This window comes from Chelon labrosus (genome assembly GCF_963514085.1).
Source record: "Chelon labrosus genome assembly, chromosome: 6".
In the NCBI taxonomy this organism is placed as follows: domain Eukaryota; kingdom Metazoa; phylum Chordata; class Actinopteri; order Mugiliformes; family Mugilidae; genus Chelon; species Chelon labrosus.
Genome location: NC_140342.1, coordinates 7,687,558 through 7,704,710, shown reverse-complemented (window position 1 = coordinate 7,704,710; position 17,153 = coordinate 7,687,558). Strand labels below are relative to the sequence as shown.

General features: G+C 42.0%; 1 protein-coding gene across 2 annotated transcripts in view; it reads left to right on the top strand.

Annotated features, from left to right (window-relative positions):
- The first annotated feature begins 3,240 nt into the window (after positions 1–3,240).
- LOC311489198 (activated CDC42 kinase 1-like) overlaps positions 3,241–17,153 on the top strand; it is a 55,665-nt gene continuing 41,752 nt past the window's right edge. Inside the window, exons 1-2 of one of the 2 annotated variants that reach the window (XM_084546154.1) lie at positions 3,241–3,424; positions 13,116–13,336. The gene's annotated coding sequence lies outside the window, so the exon portion shown is untranslated. Of the gene's footprint in view, positions 3,425–12,898; positions 13,337–17,153 lie in introns of those variants that run through there. The other variant, XM_084546155.1, reaches the window with a different exon arrangement.

Here is a 17,153-nt window from a genome sequence, read left to right as displayed (position 1 = left end):
CTTCAACCGTGTGGCATTGAAACAAACCGTATGTCTATTTATTGTGTTATTTATTTATCAGTGGCAGGGTTCACTATAAATAGTTTTTTTATCGCCTTTTTATATAAAGTATAATTATCGGGAGCAGTGCCTTCCATAATTATGACAGTTATACTGTCGAAATGACAAAAGCAGCATCTGCTAAGGGAAGTGTACATGTTGACCGACGATTAGTACTGAACAGAACAATGGGGTGCACCTCAGAGGTCATCATCTTTTCCTACTTAACTGACAATAGACTGGTCTCTTCACAATGCCGGCTCACTTCTGGACCCCAGTACCACATCCTTGGTACATGTACACTTCTCAACCTGAAAACATTATCGGGAGCAGTGTCTTCCATAATGTGAAAAAAAAGAAGGTAGTTTTTGCCTACCAGTGGGTGTCCGTATCGGAGGCAGTGCCCTCCATATTTCACTGTAGGGGTGGATGTTTTTATTATCGGGAACAGTGTTTCCCATAATGTGTAAATACATTGCATAGCTTACACAATGCACATGTTCGCATCTTTACATCTCTTTTGTATTGTCATGCTAGTGCTTCCACAGTTTCCTCTCAGACAGAATGAGGCCTGAGCTTGTGCAGACAGATCAGCGTCTGTCTCATTAGTAAGATAAAGAAACATATCTTTATTGAGAGGTTGATCTCGTTTTAATCAAACACTGGTGTTGTGTTGTCTTTTCTTTGCGGCGTATGGAACGAACATAGAAGGTATTTTGCTTTAAAGGTATACTAGGAGGTATTTGTTTGTTCTGTTGCGTAAACATAACATTGAGTCTTGGCCAGTCCGCCCTGGTTCAACAATCTAAAGAGAAAAGTGGTAGTTGAGCTAGAGAGTGAATGAAGAGAGGGAGCGGCGTTGGCAAGAACAAGGCTATGAATCAGAGAAATCAAACGTTTTGCAATTGTTTTATAGAGATTAACTTTTAAAGCTCAAATTAACATGAACCATGAATTAGCACTTCTAGACAGGGGTTCCTTTAGCGGATTTTGTGTTGTGTGAGTGGCACCAGACCAACTGCCCTATGATTGCAGCCTGGAAACATCCCGAACACAGCGAAATAAGATGAGAAAATACAGACAGGGCAGGATCTCTGCAGATAAATAGACCACCACACACTTGTAATGGGTCATATGTGACAAGTTTTTATGAGGCTGTACATTATTTTTATTTTAGGAAGAACCTGCTTGGTATACCTTTAAAGACAAGTATGTTAGAAACATGCTTTGGGACCACTTACAGCGGTGTGGTCCAGTATTTCCATAAACAATCACCACTCTGCATTATGGATTTAGTTGAAAAATAATTTAATAATTCAGTCGGTGTGATAGTACATACTTCTATTTTGATGTGTTCTTTCTCCAGATTTATTTTGTGCCTTTCTCCTTTGTGACTGCATTATACAGTGGAGATTCTAGTACTTACACAGGTTTTAGAGGATTAATTGTTTGGCTTGTTTTGATGTTTTTATTTTTGTTTTCTTCCTATTGTCTGCTAGAATAAATTATTACTGGTATCTAAGCCTGTTAAGCTGCAACACCTTTAGATAAAGTTATCAGAGAAATTGGAGGAAAAAAAACTAAATAGGTGTAAATGGATTTCAAATTGGAGTGAATGCTACAGCAGTTAACAGAGCCCTCCTTTCTGTAGCTAATTTTACATTTGTTCACGCTGTCACTGTTTTCAATTCAAAAGTGTAATGTAAAAAAAGTCATTTTAGATTAATTTTCTACTTATTTGGAGAGCATTCAAAATTCTGACAGCATGGATAAAGAATGTGTTTGAAAATTGTCAAAATAATGTGCTTTTCTCCCCCTCAAACTGTATACATGTCTGCTTAGCTTTACTTTTTTGTTGCTGCAATAAACAATCACATCTGTTTAAAATCATGGCTTAATTCATACATAATTCTTCACTGTCTATAATTCTGTAATTGCTTTATTTTCTGTAAACTCATTAATGGTAACCTAATAGTTTTGAAACCAGAGCTTCTCTTATCTTAGGGGAGCATATTGAATCCCTGTTGTTCTGAGGTGATGGTCATAAGCCAGTGTGCCCTTAGAAAAGGATCTATCTGGAAGAAAGGTTGTAGTGACATTATTTGACCAGATGATGGAGACAAAGTATGATCCATTAAAACAAATTCGAAGGTCATGATTCTTTAACCAAAGTCAGAAGACTGGAAAATTGCATCCATTTCAGAACTGACCATTAAAGGCTCCCAGAAATTCCTCACAAAGAGGAACAAAATTATTTAAAAAGTCAGAAAAAAATCAGTTAAAAAAGAATTGCTGTACTTCATGAGTAATTTGTAGGAGATTTATTGTCCTCTTTAAATACCCCTTGCTGTGCTTTTCAAGGAGGATTGTAAATATTTCTGAGTTCAATTTACGACCTGCACTGAACTTATCTTGTCCAGGCTGCAGTCAGTAAGTGTTAGTATTTTGAAAAATGTGACATGTACCTTTAAGAGTGGGCTGACAGCCTGATTCTGTACTAGAGATGGGAGAAAAACAAAGAGGTCTCACTTCGCTACTGATTGCTGAAGTAGTGATATTTCTTTTAAATACAAGTTTTCTTTTTTTTTTTTTTTTTTGCGCCAAATTGTACTTTGCATGAATGTCGCATTAGATGGATATGTGGCTGCGTTGTTTATTTATTATGAAACTATTTTAGCTAAGTAAACAGTCACAATGACTGATAAACTAATCCTTTATCCCACAGTGGTGAAATTTGCAGTACTGCAGCAGCACAGTTTAAAGGAGAGTGCACACAAGAGATGCAAGTTAAAGTTGAATAAATACAAAAAAAAAAATTATAACGTTTAATGACATTTTATATCCCTGATCTTTCTTCCCTTTGTTGATAAAATAATTTTGTAAAAAAACAACGTACAGAAATATGTGATGTTTTCCATGCTATGCTACTGGGGAAAAGATATAGACAAAACGGCAAGATACACCTCAACAGACAAAACATAATCTGAGCAAAACAACGAAGAAATCCAGTTAACCGACAGAAACAACTGCTCAACCGAGAGCCAATGTGCTTCCCCGCCCCGGAGTGATCCATCGCCACACAACAGACGATCTTGGCGCTGTACAAAGACTGCATAGAAGTGACGCCAGCCGCAGCCTGAGCACTTCTACCCCGACTGTGTTCTGCCTCGGACAGGGACGGGGCCGGTGTGTGCAGGAGAACCCCTTCCGCTCGGGCTGATGCACACTTCGCTCGCCTTCATTCACCCGTTGTTTGAGGAACTTTAAAGGAGATGTCACAACTTGGTCACTTGTAGCCGGTTCGTTGGACTACAAAATAACCCCCCCCCCCCCGCACACCGGAACACAGAGGGTGACAGCAAGTGACTGGAGCTGAGATTGACAGGTAGGTGAAGCGCAGTCAGTGGAGAGACACGCGTGACACACCGCAGACACAGACTTTATTATTATTATTATTATTATTATTATTATTTTATATATGTATTAGCATCAGAAAACTTTATCTTTGCAATTAAAACTTAACACGGGGGATGCTGAGGAGTGAGGTAGCCTCGTGTGTGAGTGCTCTATAATGCAATGCTAGCCGGCTTCAGGGGCTGCATGGCGGGAAGGAGGCAGCAGGTGAGAGCTGCTGTCACCGGCTCTATTGTGAAACACTGCGGCACCTTGTTACACAACCTGGGTCACTGATGGAGCTAACTTTAGCCCGACAACCCTTTAGATGGGCCTGCAGGTTGCTGTGAAGTAGTTTGACAGCGCATGTGACTCAGCCAGGTAGGGGGGAAAAAGTGGCAAAAAAAAAAAAAAAGACTGTGCGCGGTCCTTTAGATCATTAATTAATGAAAAGACGCGCGTTTCGCTCGGCTGTGAGAAATCCACATATGATCATGTTAATAAAGATGGCTGAAGTCCTGCTCCCCGCTTTGCTTTGCTTTGCTTTGCTTTGCTTTGCGTGCTGTGAGTCAAAATGTCTGCTGATAAAATGATAAGTTTAATGTGTCACACTCAGCCTGCTTTTCTCTGAAAAGGAACTCAACCTGTTCCTCCTTCTGCAGGTAAATATGACTAGTGCAGCCAGCTTCCACTGCAAATACAAACCTCCCCACACAGGCAGTGACTATTTGGACAAATAGGACAGCACCTACAGGTGATCATAATGCAAGAAAGGGAGTGAATATGAATACAGTTTGTCATCTAAGGTAGAAGAAACAACTGTGGGACAACCTGGTGCATTTATTGTTTTTACGAATTTGCTGACAACAGGGATCCCTTCTTTCTTTGTCTTGTCAGGTGGTCTCTTGTGTGGCGGCACACAGTGTAGTCGTATTTAATACGTTCCCTTATTTATGTTTATTCAAACAAACATCCCTTACAGAGCTTCTTCTTTCTCAGGTGATCATTTATAACAGTGGTTGTGTGTGTGTGTGTGTGTGTGTTTTTTTTCTCTGAATGAACGAGGCAAATCTCAGCTGATGCAAGAGCTCCCCTGCTGAGTAGGCGTTTTTTAATGTGACCCAGGACACTACCAAAGGAATGCGGTCAGATGCGTCCCCAATGTGGTCCGCATGCGGTCTGAGATCAGATCACTCCAATGCGCCCTTAATGCGTTCACACCTGTACTTTAAGCTGGCCACTTGGGATCGGATTCCCAAGGACGGATGTTAATGCGAGGTCCAGTTAAGTGTCCAGTAACCGGTCTTCCATCCTCCAGGCTCCTCTCTCTGGCGCGTTTCTCTTCGGCTGCCCACTTCTTCACTATGCTGTATGAAGGGACACCCTCCGCTAGTGTCGCCACCATTTGATAAATCCCCTGAGATCTGACGATGACTCCGCAATGGCAGACAGTGATTACTTTGCAGAAATACCACAACATCTAATCTCTTAAAACGCCGAAGCGCAGTCTCCAGAAGAGTTGAACTGAACTGCAGGTGCGTGTAATGAGAGCTGTACAACTCGGCTCCTTCTACCTTAGGCTACAAACCCGTCAATCACCTTGGGATGCACTGCACAATTAGTCCTCGTCATCTGTTAGGAACTGCATTCAGTAAATCAAAGCGGTTCAGTAAGATCAGGAAGCATCTTCTGACAGATGACTTGTGTGTAGCGGATGAAACTTCACATCCAAGAGATGAATGAAACACCTGCAAGTAAAGGACGTTTGGAATCATGGGGACGTAACAGCTCCACAGAGGCTTTCATCTTGTTCCCACCTGTGGTAAATTATCTCCCTCTGTTCCTCTTTGCTCTCTCTCGCACACACCTGACAAACCCTGGTGTCAAATGTGAAGCCTGGGGGCGGCAGAGCAAATCCCTCTTACCTCTGCCCTGTAAATTTAACCTCAGCTGGCTTAGCTCTGGAAACGTCACAACTGCACAGACGATTTTATGACTGTCTTTGAGAGGACATTCATTGACATAATGAGTTAACTTTCCACTTAAGTTTAACCATAACTGTAAAACCAACTCTTAAACCCCTTAAATAGTCCCATGAAGGAGTTTAAGGAAATGCGGACCAGCCTAAATGTCTTCACTTTTCCAAAATGTCCTCACTCCGATGTACTAAAACTCAAACTGGTGCTCCTAAAGAGAGGTGTACGAGTACACACAAAAAAACTTGTAACCACTGCATGTACATTATACTTTGTCAAACTGCAAACCCTCTTCACCTTTCGCTATCACTACCCCTTTACACACGCCTGTCATATCACACACCCAGTGCCAGCTTGCCATAATAGCTGCCATTATCTGCAAATCTGTGAGTAATGTTTATACTTTTATGTCCAGCATTATGCAAGCCGTCCCTACCTTACTGATTTTTCCTTCTTTTAGTACAGCATTTAATTTTAATGGTTGCCAGTGTTTGACAATAAAGTCAGACTGACCCACTGTCTTTCAATGGGGCAAAGTCCATATCTGAGATGGATAGATCAATCAAATCAATATTTCGTCACGGTTGTTACAATCTGGAAATACAACTTAAAGGCACATACATTAAGTTTTTGTCAACTTGGCTTGACCATTTAATGCAGGAAAATCTACATGTCCTCTACTCCCCCAACTGGATAAGTTGGTGTGCATGCCAACAAATTAACCGCCTTTCACAACAAAAGCCACTGGCTTAAGCAATTTGAGGCCACAGCAATTCTCCACCTTTGTTTACATGAATCTGAACGTTTTGTCGAGTAGGCAACCACAGGCTAGTTGCATAATGGTAGAAGACCCTAGAAGATATTCCTTCCACTGTGTTGAAGCTGCGATGCTGTTGTCACACTTTCAGATGTAGTTAGGCTGTTAGAGCTGTTTCCTGATTAGCTCGGTGGTGACATGCAAAGGCCGGTAGTTTGCAAAAAAGATTATGTTGTCTCCTCACCACAGAGTCTTTACAACACACTGTGAGTCTGTTGCTACAGAGGGCCCCTGTCTGATTTTGACAGATGTGAAAGCTCATTTCAGAAGTGGAAAAAAGCCAGCAATGCAGCTCCAATCTTTTTTTGTAAATTAGTGGAAAGACCAACTTTGTCATCTCCCAAACTGCAAATTTCTTGGATTTTTGGCACAAGCTACACTTTGTAGAATTGTGTAGAAGCATAACTGATTTCATATATAGTATACTCTATGTATAACACTGTACATACTGTTTTTCATATCCTCATTCCCTCCTGAATTTGCACCGAAGCCTTTTTTTGTTTAGTTGCTCGTCGTCTTTGTAGAGTGGGTCACGCTCTTAAGCAACGTCTTTCTTTGGACTGTGCCCATAGAGCGGTGCTTAAAAGTATTTCTACATTTCCGCATAAAAGTGACTCAAGACATCCGTCGATTATCCTCACAACAGACAAAGAGGACCCAATCAAATAATATACTTCTGCATTTATTTAGTCAAGAAAATGAATTATTTGTACAGATCTGTGAGTTGGGGAAGTATGTGAATCCTTGTTTTCAGTGTCCGGCGTGACTCCCTTGCGCAGCAATAAAAGCAACTAAACGCTTCCGGTAACTGCTGATCAGTCGTCTTGCAGCAGAATTTTAGCCACTTCAATTGTGTGATGTTGGTGGGTTTCCTCACATAAACTTGTTGCTTCAGGTTTTCCACAACATTTCTTTTAAATTAAGGACAGGACTTTGACCTAACCCAAAACAGTACTTTTGTTCTTATTTAACTTGTAGAACTTGTAGAATGACTCGTATTTTTGAGGTCGTTGTCTTGTTATCCGACCTAGTTTTTTTTAAGAGATTCATCTCACATACAGATGTCTCATTGGTGATACTCATTGGTCCATCGATGATCGCAAGTCGTTTTGACCCAGATGCGGCAAAATAGGACCTAACAAGGACATTACCACCCCCATGTTTCATAGATGGGTATGAGGTCCTGATGCTGGAATGCAGGGTTGTTTCACCTCAAAACTACTAGGCTATATACTTTATATAAGATTGACCACACCTTTCATGTGCTCTGGCTTATAAATGCTTTAGTAGGATCATGAGGGGTGTTTGAGGTGGATACGATAGAGTTCTGAAACACGGGCTTGCAGTGAATACTAAATCATGCTGGAGTGCTCAGATAAATATACAGCCAGTCACAGTCCTGGAATCCCTTATTTAAGTACTTCTTCATCTAAGTTTCACCTTATTGCATCATTATAGCCTACATCTTTTAGAAAAAATGTTTGGCTCTAGTTTTCTACTGCTGCATATCGCTGTCTAAATCCAGCTCTGTGCTCGTTACTTGCAGGATGTTCTGTTGGCTTCTAAACCAGCAGCAGGAGGCTGACAGTCATATGACATAAATGCAATTAAACAAAGCTACTGACACGCAGTCACGCTCTCCTCTCTAGGACTGATTTAGTGACAGACAGGACACTGTTGTGTGACTGATCCTGATTCTACAGCTGAATCTTGATCTTCTCAGTCATTACTACTGAATAAACATTTGCTTTCCAGCCCTGTAGATGTGAGGGCTTTCTGGTCAGTGGTCATATGTGATAGTTGCTGAAATGTCTTTGGGTTCTGGGAGAGACGGTGGGACAAAAAAATACATTAGAGTTAAAATTATTATCGGTTGAGAAAATAACTGTCAGATTTATTGATATTGGGACTGAGTGATATACATAAAATTGTTAATTTGGGGTTTACAGATGCAGGCTTGTGTGGTATCATCATGGTGAAGCTTTGCAGATGTTTTATCCAGGTTTCCACTGAGGACTACTTTCTCCCACAGAAAGAGATCCAATAGAAAAATAAAAGGTGTACTATAATTATAATAATAGATAGAATAATATGTGTTTACCTTATCCTGATTTGCCAGTCTCAGACAGGCATTCAATTACGCTGATTATAATGCTGTATAGTATGGGTGCTTGTCCAAAAAAAACCCCACCAGGCAGCACATTCCCAATGACACCATGACACCGTACAGTGTGATGATTGTAATCCCTAAAAAGAGTCTTTGAAAATGAAAGAACCACTCTCTGCTTCGACCCAGCGTGTTTAAACACGGTCTTCTAAAGATGTCAGCACTGAAACTGTTATTACCGCTCCGAGACGGTATGATTACAGGTGATGGGACATGTAAAACGTATTGAGAGAAAACTGTCTGTCAGGGCTGGATTGATGCACAGCGAGCAGTCAGCAGTGCAGGAAAGGTGCCAAGTTCGCGTCGGTGCCAGCTCCCCTGCAGGAAGTCGCAGCCTTTAAGGGTGGTGTGCCACCTTCCTATCTGAATATAAAATCTCTTAAAACACCTGATGACTCAGAGCAATTTGAGCTGCAGTTAACACGCCGGAAGTCCAAGTCAGGCAATTAAGAATGACAGCCAAGAATAAGATACAAGAGAAAGCGTGCCGGAAGCTTTATGGAGGGAGGAGTTTGATTGCTCAATAGGGTTGATGCGGGTAGGTGGTACAGGGCTGTGTGGTGAACAAGTCTTACAAAATGTGGAAAACTACTTGTTTTGTGTGCTGAAGCCTGGAAATGATCATAAATGGAAATGTTATGATCAAAAAAAATAAAAAATAAATCATGGATTCTGTACTCTCACATGGCTCCTGGTGCTGTAGATGCTCATTAGAGCAGCAAATGTGCTTTAATTTGCTGCTAAACATACATCTCCTACAAATTCACCATTTCACGTTGGCTCAGAGTTTAATCTTAGTCTTTTTTGTGATGTTTGTTGACAGTAGGGAAATTTGAACCAGCGTCAGACACCAACCAGCAAAGAGTACCTGTACCTGCCTCTTACTGACATAATGACTGTCCCACAAATTTAAAAACCTTTCTGTCCCACTTGGAGTTTGTAATGTTTTAAGTGCTTTTCTAAAACCACTGTCATATTACTACAAACCCCTTGTATCTGTTTAGGTAAGCCCCAGTGTACTTGTGTATATTGCTAAGTGGCCATGAAGAAACGTCAGTTCCAACTAAACTATTAAATGCTGACATGTATGAGCCTATTGACACAACATATTGTCCTCACTGTGTTCTAAGGTGTGTGTGTGTGTGGCATGGCAATAGAGGATATAGTGTTCCCTGCGCTGTGTCCTCTAGCAAAGAGAGGATGATATTTCATAGTTCACGTCTTCTCTTCCTCACTCGCCGCAGAGAAAGTGTTGCTCTCCCGCGTTGTATCGTGTGACCCAAACTGCAGCATTTCTTTGTCCAGCGGGCAGTATACTGTTGCCTCGGTCACTTTCCATTCATCTCTTATCGCCAAAGCAGTGCATGAGAGTAACAGGCATGTTCTGCTACTAAATAGATTTTGGATTAATGTTCATTTATGCGCATGTTTAGCTTGTGTCATAAGTGCATCACACGCTGTTACATATTACCGCAAAATTCATGCCGTGTAAGCCATTAACGGTTTTAGACTAAGACCATTGTCAGTGTTCAAGAGGTCCTGGGGATCTCAAGATGATGCAGTTCAAAACAAATTTTTGTTGAGTGGGGGAAGGCAGCATGAGAGAAAGGCTTCTCTGTCGCCAGCGCAGTGCATGAATCAGCAGTGACTCTGCAGTGAAAAAGACGGGAGAAGCGGCCTATCTATTCAGCCTCACGAACCCGGGTTAATTATAAGCCAATTTATAAGAAAAAGAGATAGGATGAGGAGCTTTATGCACTCATATCACATGTCTTGTGAACGTCTTTCTGGCATTTGGTTTTTCTCTGTTTAACTAAGCTCTAGTTACCGACTGTTACAAACATGAAGACAATAGCTGTCACAGCTAGTTTTCAATTGGATGCTCAGCCAGCCAGAGAGCCTACAACCCGGTATGTTTGACTGGTCATGAAAGAGGTCGAACATTTCAGAAGTGAGACATTGTAAAAAAGGAAATCCATGTACTGATTTATTAAAACAAGAATCCACAGCCATGCTAGTATTTCTGTGAGGATGCGCTCTGGATGTGGTACTGATAATTACAATGCTGGAGAAGAAGCTGTATTTCTGGCGCAACTTCATCTACTTCCAAGCTGCGTGGAGGATTAAAGAAGTATGAAAAGGTCAAGGCGTAACATTGCATCCTTCATCCTGCTGGGGATGGCTGCTGCCATCAAGGAGTGTCATTGCTATGGGGTGGGGGTGTCTGGTCTGGTCTAGGTGGGTGCTACATGTCTAAGTAACATCCACATGAATGCCAGGTCCAAAAGTTTCCCAGCAGAACATTGAATTGTCATAAGATGGTCAGTGTTATTCACTTCCCCTCTCAGTGGTCATAATGTTGTGCCTGATTGGTGTATGTATGTATGTAATACAAAAAAGAAAATGTAATTTTAATACATTTTTTCTTCATTTTTTAATAAAGAAATGTAATTTTGAATTAAAACAACCACATATACATATGAGCCACTGGGGCACCTGCAAAGTACGCTTGGCTATGTGAGCAGGTAAAGTTTATCTTGTTCACCATCCCAGTTTAATGTTAGCTGGCTAGCATTTCCTGAAAACTAATCGGTAAGTGTTTGCTTTTCAAGTATTTGGTCATAAATCAAATGAATGAAATGGCATTTTTGGTCATCAGTCACCACGTGATTTATGCTCTGAGGAACATAAACACATGTTCAAGTTTTAATAGCATAGAAAGCACCACTCACTTGCTGATAGTGCTCGTCACTGTAGCTGATTCTCTGAGTTGTGTATGAGAGCTGCTGCTCCTGTAGTATTTGTAGTGTTTTGAGTGGCCTCTGTGGTTGACTGATTGTGTGTGTGCACAGTTTATTTTTGGCCCTTCTCACACTCTCTAGGGACTGGGAGGTGTTTGTGTGTGCCAGGATTGGAGCTGCAGCCATGGACCACCTTCTCCCTGTTGCTTAACAAAAATGTAAAATCTGTTGAGTATCTGTTGCGCCGTGGCCTTCCGGCACGCTGCGGGTTTTTGTCAATAGAAGTAGGAAGTGGTTTATTGTTTTTTCCTCTGCCACTAATGCATGAATAGAGCATGTCGATAAATAATTGACGACCCGGTGGGTGTCTGTCATTTAAAAGCCGCCAGACTGTTGTGTGTGTGTGTGTGTATTTGTTTACAGTTCCTATGAATATGTGCGTTAGTGTCCTGCTGCAGCGCTAACGGTTGCGTATGTGGTTTGTTTTCACACAGACAAAGGAGTCGTTTGTGGCGCGTATGCAGGGAAAAAGAATAGCTTGGTGTTTCTCCTTGTTGTGGGCTTAGTCTCTGACACTGAAGACTTCAAGTCAGCTACTTTACTAGGTGGTGGGTGGACTGTGTCCTCATGTGTCTTGTGTGAATCAAATTTTATTCATTCACACTGCCCTCTCCTGCGAAGGGCCCCTCAGGCATTCCTACCCCAGCCCCCAGACCTGGCATAGAATGATGTCAAGTCAATTCACATCCAGCACTTGAAGATGCTTCCGGTAGCAGCCTACTGTATGTTATTAAATCATTAAGGCTAACGCTAACGCGCTGTCAGATAGTTTTCAGGATTCGCAGCACATCATCTTTGCTGCTTCCCGAATTGTGCTCCCACATGATTATTGGTGATGCTTTAAAACGTTTCAAATTCAACTGACCCGAGTGTTTTCACTTTTCAGTTTTGTAACAGTGTTATTATGAGGGAGTTACTCAAGCATGTCTCTAACTGACATCAGGTGTTTGCCAGCGCCCTGTTAGGTCATGTGTGAGTGGGTGGATGGTTGTCAAGAGCTTGACTTCTGATTCACCTCAACAGATGAAAGGTTTCATTTGCTCAGAAATAGGAAATAAGACACGGCGTCTCGTGGAGGTTAAATTGATTGAACTGTAGGATTTGCTAGAAAGTGGGAAAATAATGGATTTATGCAGAATGCCAGTTCATTGGGTACAAACTAATGCATTCTAATATAACAGTCCTGCACTAGATCTAAGCTCAGAGACTGTTGTAATGTTGAGTTAATGTTGAAACCGCATCAGAAAGGTCTTAACCGAACTGTATAATAACTATATAAGGAAGTAGTGTGTGTTGCTGTTAAACTGGATTGAATTAAACTCTTGTTATTACCCTAAAATTAGGTTGTACTTCAACATAGTACTACAATGAAAACACAGTTAAATCAGCAGCTCTCTCAGCAGCTTTCTAGCAAATCCTACAGCAAACTGGCAGATGATTGTAGGTATGTCTGCAGTGTTTCTAAAGAGTTAGGTCTTTCTTTTTCTTAAACATTTTTAATGATTTATGTTACAAACATGGAAATGTTTCTGGGTTAGATATCACATTATTTAAAGCATCAAGCTTTTCATATTGCCTTTTGGTTTCGGTTTTAACCTCGGCTAAGGATCTGCAGTCCTCTTTCTGGAGAGCGAACTGTGCTTATGATCACACTTTGTGTTCATCACGGGGCCCTCCAGCGCAGCGAAGGCCCTCCCCTGTTGAAATCCAGTAAACCCCTCCAGGGTCTTGGACTCTGATTCATTCTCTCACCACAGTATTAAGTCTCTCGCCGCTCAGAGATCCACGGTGCTCGCTCACTCAGGGCAGGGGAGGCAGCACTAGTAAAGGTGTATGTCCGCAGTCGGCACTCAAAGGGGGTTTTCCAGAACTTCCATCATCTAATCCGTTACATTGTTATGTTTGATTGTTTTTTTTCCCAGGCACTTCAGGCGACAAACTCCCGAGTTTGTGTTCATCAATGGACGGAGATGAAATCATGTGAGCGTGCGCGAACCTTGCAGTGCCTCATGCAGCTCGGCGAAATCTCACCTCAATGGACTGGGGGCCTCGTCTGTTTGCGGTTGACCTTCTGCCATCAACCTGAGAGGAGCGTCTACAGTGTCAGACAAGAATCCAGGTTACCGTGGCGCAGATATTGCTGGTAAGAAGTGTGTGCGTGCGTGTGTGTGTGTGCTCATACACTCATATATTCAGCATGTCAGACAATAGTATCAATGCCCTCTTTTTTTTCAGTGCAGCTGGGTGTGACTGTGTGCTGTGGTTGTTTTTGTTACCATGTGCACTGCTTAAACACACGTACGAGTGTGGCTGGTGTGTCTGAATGTCATTCTGTCATACTTTCTGTTTGCAGTTGTGTCACGGTGTGCGTTTGTGTGTGTGCGTCTTAGCTATGCAGACATGAGATCATGCCAAACAGTGACTGTGCTGTTGTCCACACTGTAGGTCTGAAAGAAAACTATTCACCTTTGAAATGCACAGGATCCAGGCATGATGTCATCCGGGGTCACCACCGGTGGTTTCTCTTGTGTGGCTTAAAGTTGCCGATAGAATAACGGAACTGCCATGAAAAGAGGGCGATTTCTCAAAACCTGATGTGTTTTCTTTAAAAATACACAGAAGATGGATGTGGTCGAGCACTTCCTGTTTCGCCAGGCTCGTGTTTGTGCGTCCAAAACGGATGTGCCACGTCCCCGATTTGTTTATTTTCTAATTTCAGTCAACTGAATAACAATTCCTTGCTGATGGGGTAGACTTGGAGGAAGTGAGAGTCACGCTGGTGGCTTTCATACAAACCCCTCTGTTCCTCAGGCACAAACAGACCCACGCACAGGATGCCGGCCAGCCAGACCCTCCCAAGCAGGTGTCTGAAAACCGCAGCACAAAGAGAAGTCATAATCAAGTGCGTGTTTGAGAGCCATTATGAAGTGGAGGGATAGGTTAGAGTAACACGCTCTTTATACTGTATTTGTCGTATGTGACTGGGAGAATTGCGCCGACGTGACTTTGTCTGAGCGGGTGCAGTCTGTGACGCTTTAGGTCTTGTTCTTTTTTTTTGTGAACGGCACATGAATGGCTGAATTGAGGCTGTTTACTTATCAGCGGCAGACCATCAGTGTATAGGTCTGTGAATGGCTCTGTGTTGTGTTGACGGGCAGGAGGAGTGGCAGCCTTGTTGAAGATGCATATCTCACAGAACTGTTTGACTCAGGCCTCCTCCTTCTGCTAGAGGGAATACTCCAATTAGCTCCGATAGCTGACTGTAATAGTACATGTGTGGCCTTAAAGGGGAACTACGGTTTTTTACAACCTGGACCTTATTTCTGGCATAAAACACAACAATCGTTTACTCACCCATACATTTATATTATATATTCGTTGGATATTTAGATCCGCATATATCAATATAGTGGGAGTGACTGGGGCACCGAAACGCAGCCTTTAAATAACGCACTATCTGGTATCAGGTAACTCAACAGAATAGCACTAGTGTATCATAACAAAATATTGGTGAAATGAATGAGTTTCGCAGCAGATAAAGCGTTATTTAGAGGCTGCATTTCGGTGCCCCAGTCACTCCCACCATATGGATATACGCAGATTTAAATATCTAACGAACAACTCCAAATAACACCAAAGTTATATTAGTGAGTAAATGATCGTATTTTATGCCAGAAATAAGGTCCAGGTTGTAAAAAACAGTAGTTCCCCTTTAACTGGAAAACTGCAGCAGTATATGATCCAGTCACTGTGGCATCCAGTTACAACCTCTACACCATCAAAATCCTGCTAACAGAAATGAAATGACATAGCACACTGTGGCTACTCTGCTGCCTAAATGAGTACTTTGACTTGTGTTACTTCTAGTATACTTTCATACTAATGTTATAGAATTTTTACTTCGGTACAATATGAATGCGTATTTTAAAGAAGTAGTTTTGCATAGACTGGAAGCCAGTCCGATCTTTGCCGGACCACACATTTTTTTATGGTGGAAAGTTGATAAAAGTGGGTTTATTAGACGTAACATGAGGATTTTCTTCAACTCTGCTGACATTGTGTCTTATGCACAAAAATAACAATTTAAATGATGTGCATGTAAATGAATACACACACGATGTGACTCTTTAATTCTGGTAGCGTCATTAAAAGGTCACTGATCCTTCAGCGAGCAAGATATGCAGAAAAGTAGGGATGTTATGATACTAGACTATTTGGAAGAATTCATATTGAAATCCCACAAGCCCTGATATTCACTTGCCAAAAAAAACCCAAAAAACACACACAATCAAATGAATGTATTTAGACCTCTTATGAAACAGCTTTTAGATTAGATTACATACAAACACACCATTATGTGCGGACAGGTTGGATAGTAATGACCCTAGCCTACAGTGGGCCTTTCACATTACAATCAATAATTATCACTAGTGGATCCAAACATTTGATGACTGTTGGTAACATAAAGTTAACTACCACTACTCACTGACTGTGAATTCTGGGTACAGATCTGGATGTCCGTCTTGATGCTGCACAGATCTGACATGAGTACAATCATTTCTTTTCCACATATCACAGTACACATCTTGCTGCAGCTGCACTTGCATCCACCATGCATGTTGTTGTTATTGTCTTGCATCTCACATTTTCATTTGAGTATCAACCTGGTACTAAAGTATCTTTCTTGTGGCGTCCCTGTAGAGCTGGCCTTTATGAGATCGGGTTTATAAACAGACGGGGAAAAAAGAGTCTGCTAGTTAATAAATGCAAAATTCAAGCCGTCTACTTTGCATGAGGGCAAACGTTTTCTGTTAGTTGTCGTTGGTTATGCAGACTTGATTTGTTCCTTTATATTAAACAAATGCCTTTTAAGAGCAGAATTTAGATAAATGACTGCTCTAAGGTTTACTAATCTACTCATCCATCAATTTAATTTCTGCCTTTGCTAAAAAAAAAATGGAAGAGTAGGTAGGAAAGAATGTTTGTTCAGTTATGGCTGGTGATGCTCAAAGATTCCTCCCATACTTCCTAGGAAGAGAGTCAAGTTTGAATGTTATGCAAAAGTGACGGACAGAATAGAGGCTGGCAGAGCGACTGTGAGGATGGACAGAAGGGGACCAAACGGAAGTTGAGAAGCAAAGAGGAAGCTCCCAGAATAGCAGCAGTGATCAGTGAGCGTTCTTTTTGTGGAGAGTGTCTCTGAATGCTTGGAGGGCCTTGGGGGCCCAGACTGACAGAGGAGAAGTTGGAGTAAAGAGAGCCTCTGGGAGTCAAAGTGTATGTGTGTGGGTGTGAGAGAGGGAGCGAGAGAGAGAGCACAGTGTTATTTTAACCATGAACTTGCATCCGGCTGTCACACCATACCCCCCCACCTCCCCGCCGCCCAATGCCCCAGTCTGCTGGCTTCTCAGCCAGTCTACCTGCGGACCAGTCGTCACACGCCTCGCTGAGGTTCTCACTCCCTCTCTGTCGTTCCTCTCTTTTCACTTTTACCTGTCGTTTTTCTTTATAATTTTTTCAGATCCTCCACCCAGATATGCAGGCATTGCATTACCAGGCTCCAGGAGGGCTGGCGTGCTGTCTGTGGCTTCCGGGTGTATTGTATGTTAGCCGTGTTGTTAATGCATCAGGTTACCTGAGTGGGTGACCCTGTAATAGATCATCTTGTGACACTGGCACAGACTAGGAGACTTCTCATAGCTGCAGGTCTGCTTTTACATCTGAAAGATTTACTGACCCAAATCTGCTTGTGATTAGTCTGACATATGTATCACCTGCATCTGACATCAGTTTGTGTACTTAATCATCGTATCTCTGCACCTCTGACAGGACTGATCACCTTCTCTGTATAAGGAAATACCAGGAGGCCATCCAGTAGCCTAGTAGAAGAGCTCAGAGAAAGCGCAGTCCTCTAGATACCCCCGTGGCCCTGTTGTAGCAAACTGCATGGCTGATCCACT